This window comes from Lygodium microphyllum, chromosome 13 (assembly GCF_053477565.2).
Source record: "Lygodium microphyllum isolate KBCC chromosome 13, Lygodium_microphyllum_v1.1.10, whole genome shotgun sequence".
Classification (NCBI taxonomy): domain Eukaryota; kingdom Viridiplantae; phylum Streptophyta; class Polypodiopsida; order Schizaeales; family Lygodiaceae; genus Lygodium; species Lygodium microphyllum.
Genome location: NC_141147.1, coordinates 21,497,996 through 21,513,133, shown reverse-complemented (window position 1 = coordinate 21,513,133; position 15,138 = coordinate 21,497,996). Strand labels below are relative to the sequence as shown.

The window sequence follows — 15,138 nt, the reverse complement described above, 5'->3', positions numbered from 1 at the left end:
CTCTCTTCAGCACTAGGGATAGAGGTCTGATCAGGTACAGGACAGCTGAGCAAGCACAAATTTTTTTGAGACCTCTCTTGATAGAGTCACTAGTTGCATTGTGCAAATTTCAAGGCCTTTTTGTTTTGTGCTGGTTTTGCTACAGAAGTTTTGAGGTCACCTGTAGATCTGTACTTTGTGCTGTCTTTTTGATATACATCAGCCTGATCTGATCCCCAGTGTTTCATTTTGACTAGCCTTCAGTCGACTCATTCATTTGTTAAGTTCTTTTCAGCATTTCAGTCAGTTTTGGATGATTCTGTGCTCTTGGAAGAGCATGGTTGTCTCTATGTTTGTGCTGTGCCATTTGAGTGTAAAGGGTCACATCATATGTCAAAACTGAAGCTTAACAGTAGCCAACTTGGCTGTACAAGAGGGAGTAATCAAATAATACATACTTTGCGGTGCTTGCTGTACACCACACAAGGCCTTTCACAAGCGAAAAACTGCAAACTGAAAACCCATAATAAGAATTCCCTCTGGTTACTTTGCATGAACATCTTTTTGAGTCTCTACATTCAAAGCCCTATTCACCTCCACCTAGGACCTTGTTCAACCCTGATGGTCTGTAAGAGCTAAATCAAACTATGAGACACCATTGGAATAGTGGGAGCAACTGTCTCTTGATGGCGAGTAGTCACCTAACCCTTGGTCATGAGCTCCATTTGAGCAGAAATACGTGAGAAGATCCCCTTTAGAGCATCGGGATTTAGAGAGCAAGGGAATTTCTGGGTTGTTATCAGAACTAACTTTCGATTCAGAGTTAAATTCATTGTCTTCACTAGACAAGGGTGTTTCTCCAGGTAGTCATAGCTTTGACATAGTTCTGACTTCACAGAGTTACCGAACTGCCTTGGTTGAGTCTTGCGTACTCATAGTCCAGTACTTCCAAATATTCCAGCCAAGTGTGATCGCAATCCATCTTGACTACTCTATCAATCAGCAACATTGAGAGTTGTTTGCTCAATCATATGTCCCTCAATGTCGTAGTCAATTGTCTCAAGGTTTGGATTTGAGGTTTCATCCCTAGATTCACAATCAATGTACTGACTTTTTGTTTCTTCCCTTTCAGAAAACTTAGAGCTAGTAGAGCTAAGCAAGGACGTTCCTCCAAAAGGTCAATGGTCTACTACTAACTCCAAAATTGAAGCAAGGTTATTTGATGCTGATAATAAAGCATGGGAATGCCTCTATCCACAATGCAACATCAATATCTCAAAGCCCACTAGACTAAAAGAATATATGCAAAGGATTGAAAACTATACCAAACCAACTTTGGATTCTCTCCACATAGATGAACCAGTCCTTGAAGGCTAGATTGAAGAAAACATGAAGGACAATCACAATGCAACATCAAGATTAGATGGTGAGATCCTATCCCATCCCTACTTTCCTTCTTTTTTAGATCTTGTTCGGGTTAGAAACCTTACTTTGAGAGAGGATGACTGTTGGATACATTACGATACAACAAATAGTCCGTTTCACTTTCTAGTAGAACTAGAGCAGCCACTTGCCATGCATAGGGTAACTTGGTTAGGCAGACACTTGTAGCTAATGCATGCAACGAAGAACATGTTTCTGCTGGGAATAAAGGGCCCGCATGCCTTTTATATGTGCTTGGGTGTGAATACACCCTTAGCACACTTGTACTTTTATATATATATCTATCTAAAAACCTAAAGAGGTACACTCGGCATTGTACCCACAAGTCGTGCTCACTCTCCTCTCTACTTTGCACACACACACACACACACACACACACACACACACACACACACACACACACACACTTTCTCTGTCTCTTTGCTACCGTGTGTAAGCATTGCGTGTCTCGATCCTCGCGCCATAGGTCACAACAAACTGGTATCAGAGCGGGCAAGGAGTGCACGCTTCTCGAGATGTCAGGTGAGCAGGAGTTGTTGGCGGGCAGCAATTGGCAGATTTTGACAAGCAGCAGATGACAGTTTGCAGTCGTCATTGCAGGGATGTGGACGCTGGAGAGTAGGCGACAGTTGCTGTCATGCAATAGTCGACTTGAGAGTAGGTGACGTGACGGGCTGGTGACTAGCTGTGGGGCACGCAACAGGCTGGTGACGGCAGTCGACAAGAGCCATGCATTGGGCAGTCCCAGGCGGCGACTTGCACAGGGTCAATGGAACCCACCCCCGGTCACATCTTTCAAAAATCAGGTTTTTTTTTTCTTTAAAAATCTATTTTATCCCCTTTTCCCTCTGATGGGTTTTCATGTGTGGAGGCACAACTTCTAGATTTGTGCAATCTTGGCCCGGAAATTTGGGGCTTTTCCCGGATTTGGGGATTGTGATGCAAAGCAAGAACTTTCGTCTCAGAAATTGCTGAAATTTGTGACATTTTGCCTTTGACATTTGGGGCTTTTCATGTACATGCAAAAATTGAGTTGACATTTACCCAATTTCTCGACATTGATGCACATTGGACCTCATGCAATTTGGGGCTTTTGCTGTTTGGGCAAAATTTTTGTGCCATTTGGTCATTTTATGTACATGCGGGTTTAATTCCATGCAATTTGGACATCTAGCGCTTGGAAAAATTTGGGGGTTTTGCTGAAATTGCTCTATTTTGGCAAAATTGTCTATTCTATGCATGTCAAAGACAGTGCAGATGTATGGTTGATGCTTTGAGCACAAAAATTTTGGGGCTTTTGACCGTGCGTGTCAAATTTTGTGCCCATGGGTGCATGTACAACATAAATTGCAGCTAAAATTTGGGACTTATCATGTAATGTGATGTATTTGCCCTTAAAACAACTGTAATCAGTTGTGGAGTGCTGTAGCACAAGGTTTGGTGCTTCTGAAAATTTACTTACAAATCTGAAATTTCTGCTTCTACGTGGTCATTTATTACTGGTTGGTACTTGTTTGTACCTTGGTCACTTGTGTGACAGTTTGGGCCTGCATTTACTGAATTTTTTGGTCACATTTGGGTTGAAGTCATGGCTGGTAGCAGTGGCAGTAGTAATCTCATGCACATTAAGAAGCTTGAGGGAGCACATAATTTTGCAGTCTGGCAAGAACAGTGCTACAATATCTTGTTGCAGAAGAAGTAGGCAAAGCCGATTAAGACCAAAGAGGCAAAGCCTATAGATATGGAACGGGAAGATTGGGATGAATTAAATGAGCTTGCATGTTCAACCATCGAGCTATCGATTTTTGATGCCTTGCTATTTAACATTGAAGGTTTGGATTCTGTATATACTATTTGGACTCAACTGGAAGAACTGTATGCATAGAAGAGTATCGCAAGTAAAGTGTATTGGCTGAAAAAGCTTATGGATTTGTGTATGAAATAGGGTACAGCAATGTCTACTCACTTGAGTGAGTTTAACTCCATTTTCAGCAAGCTAGTTGCCTTGAAGTTCTTGATTGATGAAGAATTTTAGGCTACGTTCTTGCTTTGCACTTTGCCAGAGAGTTGGGATACATTTAGGATTGCTATGAGCAATTCTAACGCGATTCTTTTGTATGCTGATGTAGAGAGTGCTCTACTCATGGAAGACATGAATCAACAAAACAATGCATCCAGGAAGTCTTGCAGTGCTTTGTATACTAGAGGTAGATCACAGCAGAAAGGAAAATTTGATAGCAAGGGATGGAGTAAATCACGTAGGAAGGATGTTGAATGCTATCATTGTGGCAAGAAGGGTCACTTTAAACGTGACTGCTACAAATGGAAGAAAGAAAAAGGAAAGGGCAAGAAGACAGATGATAGCAAGGAAGAGAAGAAAGAGAATCGGCATAAGAGGAGTAGTGTCAAAATTGAAGAGGTGAATGTAGTCACTCATGACACTGACAATGGGAATGACGTACTCTTGGTCTTTTTACACTTTAGTATACATGTTTTACTTGCAGATACGGATGATGACATGCATACCTGGATTCTAGATTCGGGTGTTTCTTTTCATGTCACCCCTCATCGTGAGTGGTTTTCTGACTATACAGGGGGTCGACATGGTTTTGTTCATCTTGGGGACAACTATGCATGTGACATTGCAGGTATTGGCAGCGTGCAGTTGCAGTTTCAGCATGGTTTTGTCTTTACACTTCAGCATTACGGCATATATCTCAGCTCAAGAAGAGCTTGATTAGCATAGGGCAGCTAGATGACGATGGATTTTATACCACCTTTGGTGATGGGAAATGGAAGATCCGTAAAGGATCTAGAGTGATTGCCGGAGGTTGTAAAAGTTATACCTTGTATCCTCTCCATGTATCTAGTGTGAGTGATCATGTTGTTGCCGTGATCGAGTAGCTAAGTGTTTCTTTGTGGTATGGCCGGTTAGGACACATGAGTCAAAGTGGAATGAATGTGCTTTCTCATTTGGGTTACTTACCTTGTCTTCGTTATGCTGATTTTAAGCATTGTGTCTATGGTAAATATGCACAGACACCTCATAAGAAGTCTCTTTCGCTAAAATCTTCTCCTCTAGAGTTAGTACATTCCAATGTATGTCAGATGTTAGGGTTATCTTTAGGGAAAAAGAAATATTTTGTCACCTTTATCGATGATGCTACATGGAGGTATGGGTTTATCCCTATTCGTACCAAGGACGAAGTGCTGGACAAGTTTAAAAAATTCTTGGCCTTGGTTGAGAATTAGATTGATAAGACACTTAAGTCTCTTCGCTCTGACAATGGTGGGGAATATGTATCCAAGGCCTTTCAGGCATTTTGTGACAACAAAGGGATAAAGAAAGAGCTCACTGTCCCTCATAATCCACCCTGGAGCTGCAAAGCGTATGAATCGGACCATATAAGATAAGGTCCGTACGATACTGTCTCATGCTGCATTACGCCATGGTTTTTGGGTAGAGAATGTGATGACAGCCGTACACTTGATTAATCGGTCACCAAATAGGTCTTTGGGGAGGGGAGTTCCCCAAGAAGCGTGGTTGGGCAAGCCACCTTTGTATGCACACTTGAAAGTGTTTGGTTGCAAAGCATTTGTGCACATTCATAAAGAAAAATGTAACAAACTTGAGCCAAAGTCCTGTATATGCATTTTCCTAGGATATGGTAACGAGGGTGAAATGGGATATAGATTATGGGATCCCAAGAAAAGGAAAGTAGTACGCAGCAATGATGTTATCCTCCGGGAAGATTGCATGCATAAACAGCTCGAAAAGACTGAGGAGGTTCGTAGGGTTGTATTCTGGGAAGAAATACATTTCGGATAGCAAAATGTACCCGCTGTACAACAGCAAATACCTGCTGAAAATGAACCTGCAAATGTAGAAAATAATGTTGGAAATGATTAGCCAGCTATTGCCCATAATAATGAGCTACTGGATATGCAGGAACAGCCAGGACAGCAAGCTGTTAATGCTGATTTGCAAGCTGAAATGCCAGGACAGCAAACTGAAAATGCTCAACAGCCAGCAAACAAAAATCATTGGGTTAGGAGTTGTCTAGGGCTACTAGACAACCTGATAGATTTGTTCTTGGTGCAAACAGTGTGGCTGATTATGTCATGTTGACAAACTATGGTAAACCGTCTTGTTTCAAGGAAGCAATGGACAAATAGGACAGCAAGAAATGGTATAAAGCCATGTTGTCATTAGTCAGAGATGGAATCTCTTGAGAAAAATGGCACTTGGGACTTGGTGCAATTGCCTAAAGGGTAAAAAACCCTTCCATGTGAATGGGTTTACAAGATGAAGGTCACTTCTGATTCCTCGCCAAAGTACAAAGCAAGATTGGTTGCAAAGGGTACAAGTAGGAGCATGGAGTTGACTTCGATGAGATCTTCTCTCCTGTAGTCAAGATGACTACATTGAGAACCATTTTGGGCTTGGTTGCAGTTGAAGATATGGAGCCCATACAGATGGATATAAAGTCTACATTCTTAAATGGTGATCTGCATGAAGACATATATATGGAGCAGCCTAAAGGGTTTGTGGCAAAAGGGAAAGAGAAGATGGTATGTAAACTCAAAAGGAGTTTGTATGGGCTGAAACAAGTACCAAGAGAATGGTATCATAAGTTTAATATATTTATGTAGTCTCAAGGTTTTCATAGAAGTCAAGTGAATCACTGCTTGTACACCAAGAAGGCAATAGATGGCAGCCTGATTATCTTGGTTCTGTATATTGAGGACATACTGATTGCTGGCAGGGATAGTCATGCCTTGGACTCACTGAAGCAAAGTCTTCATGGCAACTTTGACATAAAGGATCTTGGTGATGCAAATCACATTCTTGACATGCGAATACTTAGAGATAGGTCAAAAGGATTACTCTATCTATCTCAGTATGAGTATAAAGGTTTTGTAGCGTTTCAATATGTAAAACTCAATATGTAAAACTCAATGCAGAGGACAGCCCTACATCTGATGATGAGAAGGTTGAAATGGCCAAGATACCATATGCTTCAATTGTTGGCAGTTTGATGTATGCTATGGTTGCTACACGTCTTGACATTGCCTTTGTAGTGGGAGTGGCTAGCAAATACATGGCAAACCTTGGTAAAAAGCATTGGGAAGCAGTGAAAGATATTATGAGGTACCTCAAAGGCACAAAGGATTTGTGCATCTACTTTGAAAAGTAGAAGACATTTGTCGTTGGCTTTACGGATGCAGACTATGCTGGTCATGCGGATTGTAGAAAGTCCACTTCTGGGTATATGTTTACCTTCATAGGAGGAGCAGTCTCTTGGATCTTCAGATTACAAAAGTGTGTTGCATTGTCTACTACAAAGGTAGAGTATGTGGTTGCCACTGAGGCATGAAAGAAGGCTTTATGGCTTTCACGTCTGGTGGGAGAGCTTGGCATTATAGAGTTACATGTTTTCCATTGTGATAGTAGTGCTATCATGCTAGCACGGAATTCTTGAAAAGCGGTTTGCTCATTGTCTACAGATGATGTGAGTTGGATAGATATATGTATTTCAGCTTTGTACATACCTAGACTTAACTGATTCTTGAATCTTTTCTCCTCTTAGGGCACATTGCCTTTAGGTGCGAGGTTCTTGGAAATAAAGGACCCTCATGCCTTTTATATGTGCTCGGGTGTAAACACACCCTTAGCGCACTTGTACTTTCATATATATATCTATCTAAAAACCTAAAGTGGTACACTCAACATTGTATCCACAAGTCGTGCTCACTCTCCTCTCTACTGTGCACTCTCTCTTTCTATCTTTGTCTCTCTGCTACTGTGTATAAGCATTGCGTATCTCGATCCTCGCGCCACATGTCACAACAATTTCTTTACACAATGCTTTAGAGGATAAGTATTGGATGGGAGCTATGTAGTCAGAGATGGACTCTATCCATGAAAATGGCACATGGGAGTTATGTGACTTACTTGTTGGCAAGCATGTTATAGGCACAAAGTGGGCTTACAAATAAAAATACGGATCTGATGGTAGCATTGATGGATACAAGGCATGTGTTGTTTCCAAAGGGTATGCTCAACAACATGGGATTGACTATGATGAGATGTTTGTACCCAGTTCAAGTATAACCGCCATTCATAGTGTTATTGCCTTGGCTACTCATTTTGATTGGTATGTGCATTAGTTGGATGTGAAGACTACTTTTCTGAAAGGTGATCTTCACGAGGAGACTCACGTCACACAACCTCTTGGCTTTGTTCAGAAAGGTTGTGAAAGCAAAGTGTGCTGGTTGCATAAGGCCCTCAATGGTTTGGAGTAGGCACCTAGGGCACGGTACGAAAAGATACATGCATATTTGATTGCTCTTGGCGTTAGTAATTTACACATTGAAAGCATGCTTTATGTATGCAAAGATAGGGATAACCTCTTGATTCTCATTCTTTATGTGGATGATATGTTGTTGACAGGACCTCTTGAAACACAGATTGCAGTCTCAAAGGTTGAATTACAACACCCTTTTGATGTTATAGATCTTGGTCACTTGTACTACTATCTTGGCATATAGTTTATTGCAGTTGAGGGGGGGTATTACTTTGCAATAGTCTAAGTACATTGGCAGCTCCTTGAGCATTTTGAAATGCAAGACTATAAGCCTATCTCTACTCCAGTTGAGACAAGCCACATGTTTACTTTTGAGGATGTTGGAGATCCCTTTGATGCTTCTCTTTATTAGCAAGCTATTGGTTGTCTATTGTATTTGTGTAATTGTAATATTTCCACGTAATAAAAGTTAGTTGGTTAGTTCGAAAGTTAGTTAGTCAATTAATAAGTTAATAAGGTTACTAACTAAAGACTAACTAAGATTAAAACTAACTAACATTAATAACTAATCATTTTTATTTAATTAAAAATATTTTATTTAGAAAAAATCGAGAGTCGTAAATCCGATATTTTTCTCGGATTGACAAGGATCGTAGCCACCCTTTACGTAAGTTACAACGTGAATGAGACTTGTGAGCTATATTAATCACTATTATTAATGTGTATAGTTTGGATGGTCCAAAAATATTAGATTTTGGACAAAACTAGTATATTTTAGATATTATCCTAAAAAGATATGGAGATTTTTGGAACTGGATGTTATTTAAAAGAAAAGACAAGTGATGTTTTAGTTAGTTTGGAGATTTTATAAAAGGAAAAAAATAAAGAGAGGATTTGCGAAATCGCGCGCGTCGCTATCGCAGTCTACAGGCAGTAGACAACACTTCGAACAGAGAAAAGGAGTGAATTGGGAGCTTTCTAATCAAGTATCTTGGGGTTTTATTCCCCTTTCGGAGCCAATGGAACCATCAGATTTATGATTTGAGCATCAGATCACTGATCTTTCCAAGATCCCCCTCCACAAAGAGCTCCACTTCTCTAATTCACTATAAATATGAGGCATCGGGAGGCACAGAGAGCATAAGGAGACCCCGAGGGGTTGTGAGAGAGAGGTAGAGAGAGTGATATCCCTCAAAAGAGAGAGAGAGAGAGAGAGAGAGAGAGAGAGAGAGAGAGAGAGAGAGAGAGAGAAGAGTCATCGCGAGAGGCTGCAAGTAAGAGAGTTAGCTTAATTTCCTCTATTTTCATCCTCGACTTACCCATCTTCTCTTACACTCTCCCATCTCGATTCTATTCTGCCTTCTTAGTCTCTTGAGTCTATTTGCGGACGATGGCCCCCAAGCGAAAAATGTCACGTACGGATGGCAATCCCATAACCAACAACGAAGCTTCAGACAAAGGCATCACCGTCAATCCAATTGCGGTATTGGTCGTAAGTAATGTATTTTCAAATTGATAGATGCTTGTTTTGATTCTTGTATGAGATACATTAGGCCCATACTATGATGCACGAGTATAGATCATTTCATCTCACATATTCGTAAGATGGAGCTTGTGAAGTGCATATATCAAGGAAAGTTAATTGCACTTAGTTGCATATGGCTTATTCGTTGATAGAGCAATTACAAGGAAGAATTAGTCAAGGGTTATGAAGGATATAGTCATTTAAAGAACGATATTAAACGATTGTACATACAAGTGCTAGGTTAAAGCATGGTCAAGGGTTATAAATAGCATAATTGCTAAAAGAATATGACATTAAGAATCATGAATAGAAAGTACTAGTTTAGATACTTCAAAAGTACTTAGCCTAAGAGCCCAAATATTAAGAAGAACTAGATTCTAGCTCAAAGCAAGGCCTGTTGGAGTCTAATTACTTGAGATAATCTCGCACTTATCTTATCAAGTATTTACACGTTATGCCTATAACATGTTTTGATGTATGAGGATAATTTCCTATTTGCCTCATGACTTGACCAAGAGCTAGTACAAGAAATTAATCATAAGGGTTAAAACTAAGATGTCTTGAGATCAGTCAGATAACGATGACTTTTGCCAATCCAAATTTAAGGTTGGGTTATCAATCAAGGTAAGTGACCTATAGAACTTACATCATGGATAGTGTTTGAACCCTTAACATATGCCCTAGCCGAAAGAAGGAAGTGTTCATAAACATTTTTGCATAGTATTGCTCTTAGATCCCAAGGGGAAGAGCAAATATACAATGAAAATATTATATCGTCTATTCTTGCATTGTTTGGGAAGAATGCAATTGGTTTTGTTGGTTGATCGAACAACATCCTAAATGCTTTTACATTCAACTGGTTGTCAGTTGTTGTTTGGATGATTATTCCAAGTGCTTGTGATTTATGATAAATGCATAGCAAGGGTCAATGATGACAAGTTGCCATGGGAATAAAGAAATGTTTTCCTAGAAAATGGTATTAGGGTTGAATGCCTTGTTTGTGCTTGATTCTTAAAGGATTTAATTAAGGAAGGATATTTTGCACGGGTGGATCACCTCCATGATCGCACCGCGGATTAATCCAAAGAGGGCATTGCTCGATTCATCGGCTGAAGGTCGAGTGGTGAAAAGGCCAACCACGGGAATGATGTTTCGCTCCTAGACAGCTCGTGGGTCAGTTGGAGCTCTGGACACCCCTTGTTAGGTCTAGAATGGAGTTGAAGATCTCCGTGGTTCCCAACGTCTGGGCATGTTGGAAGATCCTATTCTAGATAAAGGATTGAATTTGTGGTGCCATGTGATTTGGACCAGTTACTTCTGCAAGGACAGAAGCGATACATAATTTCTCCTGTATGGGCAGGAAACAAAGATTAACTTGAAGATAAGTTAAGGAACTTGTTTGAACTTGTTTGTCAATAGATTGCTTTGCTCTGTTTTCGTGTCTGTGCTATAAGTTATGCAAACGAACCATGTTCCCTAAAAGGTTAATTAATGAAGCTGACTTTAAGTGTCACACATAAATGTGATAGGACCTAATTAGAAAACTAAAGCTATTAAGGGAAGCGGGTGGGTGGAACCTCCGACGGGTCCGTTCTACGGCAGGGTAGTCCCAGAGAACTGGGAGGCTTCTCACAAGATTTTACCATCGTTCGACCTTTAGGTATTATTAGGGTAGAATCCAATTTATGCCGTTTTAGGGGACCGGAATGGGACTATGCCCTACGGGCAGAGAGGTTGAGTAGTGCATCCCTCTCGTTTCCCATTCTCTTTGAACCAAGTGCGGCATGGGTTTGCTTCGGCTTGGATATCTTTGCGTAAAGTAGGATGTCTAGGATCCGACGCTAGAGTGCTGATAGGAGACCTTGATCACTAGGAGCCCAAATTTCAGGTCGATCCTAGTGGGTTCGCGGCCGTGAACGTTCCGTTGCGAGGCGGATTTGGAGAACCCTAGGCAGTAAAACTCGGAACATTCCATGCGAGTGCCGGGCAACGACGCTTAGATTCGTTTCTCGATAGGCCGCTAAAAGCGTGCTTGGACAGTTGATGGGCGGGCACCTTACAGTAATACATGGCCAAATATTTAGTTTGGGATCTCTTAGTTGGCACGCTTTACGCATAGTCCTGGTACTCCAATTGTGACAAGCTACATGTTTACTTTTGAGGATGTAGGAGATCCCTTTGATGCTTCTCTTTATTAGCAAGCTATTGGTTGTCAACTCTATCTGTGTAATAAGCCTATCTCTACTCTAGTTGAGACAAGCCACAAGTTTACTTTTGAGAATGTAGGAGATCCCTTTGATACTTCTCTTTATTAGCAAGCTATTGGTTGTCTATTGTATTTGTGTAATACACGATCAAATATTTAGTTTGGAATCTCTTAGTTGGCATGCTTTATGTATAGCCTTGGTACTACACATTGGCAAGCAGAACGTTTCTTTTGCTATCTAAAAGGCACTCAAACATTGGGCCTTTTCTAACCCAAAGGCACTTCTCTTTGCTTGTATGCATTCATAGACAATGATTGATTGGTTTTTTTGACACGTGGGTATCCACTACTGGTAATTGCTTTATGCTTAGCGGTTCATGTATTTCTTGGTTGGGTAAGAAGCAAATTACAATGGCCACATCTAGATGTGAAGCTGAAAATAGGACAACATTTATAGCTACATTGGAATGACGATGGCTCAGACGCCTTTTGGTCAATCTTAGTGTGGAATAGCAATCACCCACTCCTATCTATACTAACATTTAGAGTGTCATGGTAGTTGTGAGGAATCCAGTATTGCATGTTTGCACTAAGCACATTGAGGTGCATTATCATTATGTGAGAGATAGACTCCATGTAGGGGAGATTGACTTATATCCCTATATAGGATTAACTTGGCAAATCTGTTTATAAAAGCTCTCTCTAGAGAGTAATTTGAAGCCTTCCACAAGGCTCTGGGCTTGATACCATTTGGGGATTGTTCTACTTATTGGCTATAGATGTTCACATCATTCATGGGAGGGAGGTTTGTTGCATTTATCCTGTTCCTCCTTAGTTCTGGTGTGAATGCTTCCTAATCCACGAACACTTTTCACCTTCTAGTTGGAAGGTGGGTTTTTTTCTTGTGTAAACACTGTTAGTGGGTGTGGTACTTAGTACCTTAGGGATTATACTTTCATTATCATTCTCACATAGTGGATGTGACCTTCTAGCACTTTCCTCTCTCTTGTTGTTCCTTGTTAACTTTGAGTGTGTGTGAGTGTATGGGTGCTGTTGAATCCTAACCTAACAAGATCTACAAGTCTACGTGATGATGTCAGTTGATTGCAATAGCAGCTTTGGCAAGCAGAAGCACTCCCTAGGTAGTGTGATAGCTGATGGCAGAAGGCGGAGTCTTTGGATGATGGGGGGGGCAGCTCCTAGACTAGGCATGGCAGCGAGGATGATGAAGAATGATGGCCAATAGTTAGGTGAGAGCAATAGTGATCAAGGATAAAGTGGGAATGCCAGCAACTTGTCCTTGGATAGGAGAGTTTTGGACATTTGTCCTATTGTAAAATATAAAATGCCTTTTCATAAATGATTCTTTTTGGGGCTGTTTTTGTGGAGTTAAAGTAGGCCTAAATGCATTGTATATTTCCATTAATTGAGGCCTTCAATCTCACTTTCTTGACACCTCCTCCCAAGCCCAAAAAGGTGCAGAAAGGGGGGGAAGAGAGAGTATAACTGTAGCCTCACATATCCAAAAAGTCCCACCCTAAGAGACAGGCATCGGGCCATTTTTTTCATGATGGACTGCCCAAGGTCCTCTCAGGATCACAGAGGTGATGGATATCTTTTTTTTCATAGCCCAAAAGGAATGGCTTTGATAATTTAAAATAAATTGATAATTGACAATAGGATCCCATGCAAAGAACAATCATGTGGCAAGGGTGCTGATGGCGAATATTGATGAGGTATAGAAGAGGGAGAGCTAGCAATTCTATGAATTTGATTGATGCATATGGGAATCCATGTCGACCACTCGTTGAAGAGTGAAAAGGGAGAGATGCTTATACATGATGCAAGGGTGTCCATTTGGAGGGACACCTAGTCTTGTAGGCTTTTATTTGCTCCAAATGCTGTATTTCATGAAAAAAAGGTGTAATGCAAGGTGCAATGCAAAATAGGAAGCATGAATGAAGCAGGTGTCACTCGAGCAGTGTGCTCTTAGGGGAATTGTTCACATACTTCAACATCCTTTTATAATGATGATCATACTAATACATACGAAGCTGCTACAAGGAGATAATGATATCAATACGACTTTGACCAAATCCTAGTAATTACCAAGAGAAGGAACCACATTCTCTCATTGCCAAAAAGTGGAAGAAGTAAGCACTATCTCTCACCCCATGATGTCAATGCTGAAGAGGACAAGAGGAGCATCCAATGAAGAAGAATTATGTGAACAAATGTCTAAGTTGGAAATTTGTGAAATGAATGATGTCCTTAGCCTTACCAAACATATTATTTTGTGCCTTGTTACGTAGAGTATGCAATGGAAGAAGAACACAAACATGGAGAGAGAAGAGAATATAGACTGATATAAATGCAGAAGAGAGAAGGAAAAAACTGCACTAATCTGAATAGAATGCGGAATACAAAGCAGACTGATCAGTCTCTGCAGGCAGCTCGAAGCATCAGTGAGGGCATCAGATCAGGCTGATGATGTAGAATGCACTGGATAATGGAGGACAACAACCGGATGATGGAGAGTGCTGGAAATCTGCAAGCAAGATGGCTACCAAGTGAGTGGGGACTGTCTTAAATAGGCGGTCAGCCCCCTAGCTGCCAACCTGGTACAAAGGCATGTGCTTAACCTGTTTGACCAGCATTTAATGCTGATCGACTGCAGATAAGGTCACCTGCTGCATTAAATGCAGCGAAACCAGGTCACCAGCTGTCCTAGTCTGAATGCAGGTGTAGGCAGCCTAATGTTGTAATGCATCTAGGTGAAAATAATGCATAACATAGTCCTAGATGGTCTCAAGTTGTAATGCACTCAAATACAAGGCTGGAAACACTCACACCACCTTCATCTCCTTTAGACTTTCACAGAGTTCATGCCTAGGAAATGACAATGTGAAATAAGATAGGCTAAATTCCCTCTTAGATCTTGGGGAGTGTTTGAAGACCCAAGAAACTCATATGGTGAAGCATGTAAGCCCGAGACAAAGTCTTTGTGAAGAGATTTGTTGCATTATCCTCCATGGGATAATAGGCCACTAGTAGTTTGTAATCTAGGATCTGCTCATGTACATGATGGTACTGAACATCTATGTGCTTCATGTGGACATGGAACACAGGGTCTTTCTGCGAGCTAGGACACATTGGTTATTTGTGCGTAGCTTTGTGGGTCCTATCTATGAAAAGCCAATCTCAGCCAACATCCAGTAGCTAACTTGGCTCATGAGCAATAGAGCAAAGGGCACAATGCTCAGCCTCCATAGAAGATAACACCATGGTAGGGTGCTTCTTGTTGCTCTTATGAGATGGCTCTTGATCCAATGGAAAAGGCACAATGTGTATTGGAGCATCAAGAGTCCACATCTCAAGCCCCATTTGAGTCACTTCATCTTAGTAGAGTGGCTCCCTCTCCGTACATGATCTTCTAGAATCTGGTTTCTGGTAAGTAGTGCAAGACACCTTAGCTCTCTAGTGAGTTTGCAAAGGAGGGTTCATAAAAGAAGGCCAAAGTGCCACAACATAGGAGATGTTTGGCCCCGTATGAGTGAAGCAGATCAATGAGCCAGCAAGGCACAGGTGTCTAGTGGCATCTAAAACAGGATCTCTTGTGATAGAAAGTTTGGACTTTGGGTCGAAGGATAGGACATGGGCTTGTGAGAGTGCGCAAT

General features: G+C 41.0%; 1 protein-coding gene across 2 annotated transcripts in view; it reads left to right on the top strand.

Annotated features, from left to right (window-relative positions):
- LOC148026402 (uncharacterized) overlaps positions 1 to 15,138 on the top strand; it is a 91,929-nt gene that overhangs the window by 21,506 nt on the left and 55,285 nt on the right. The window lies entirely within an intron of this gene.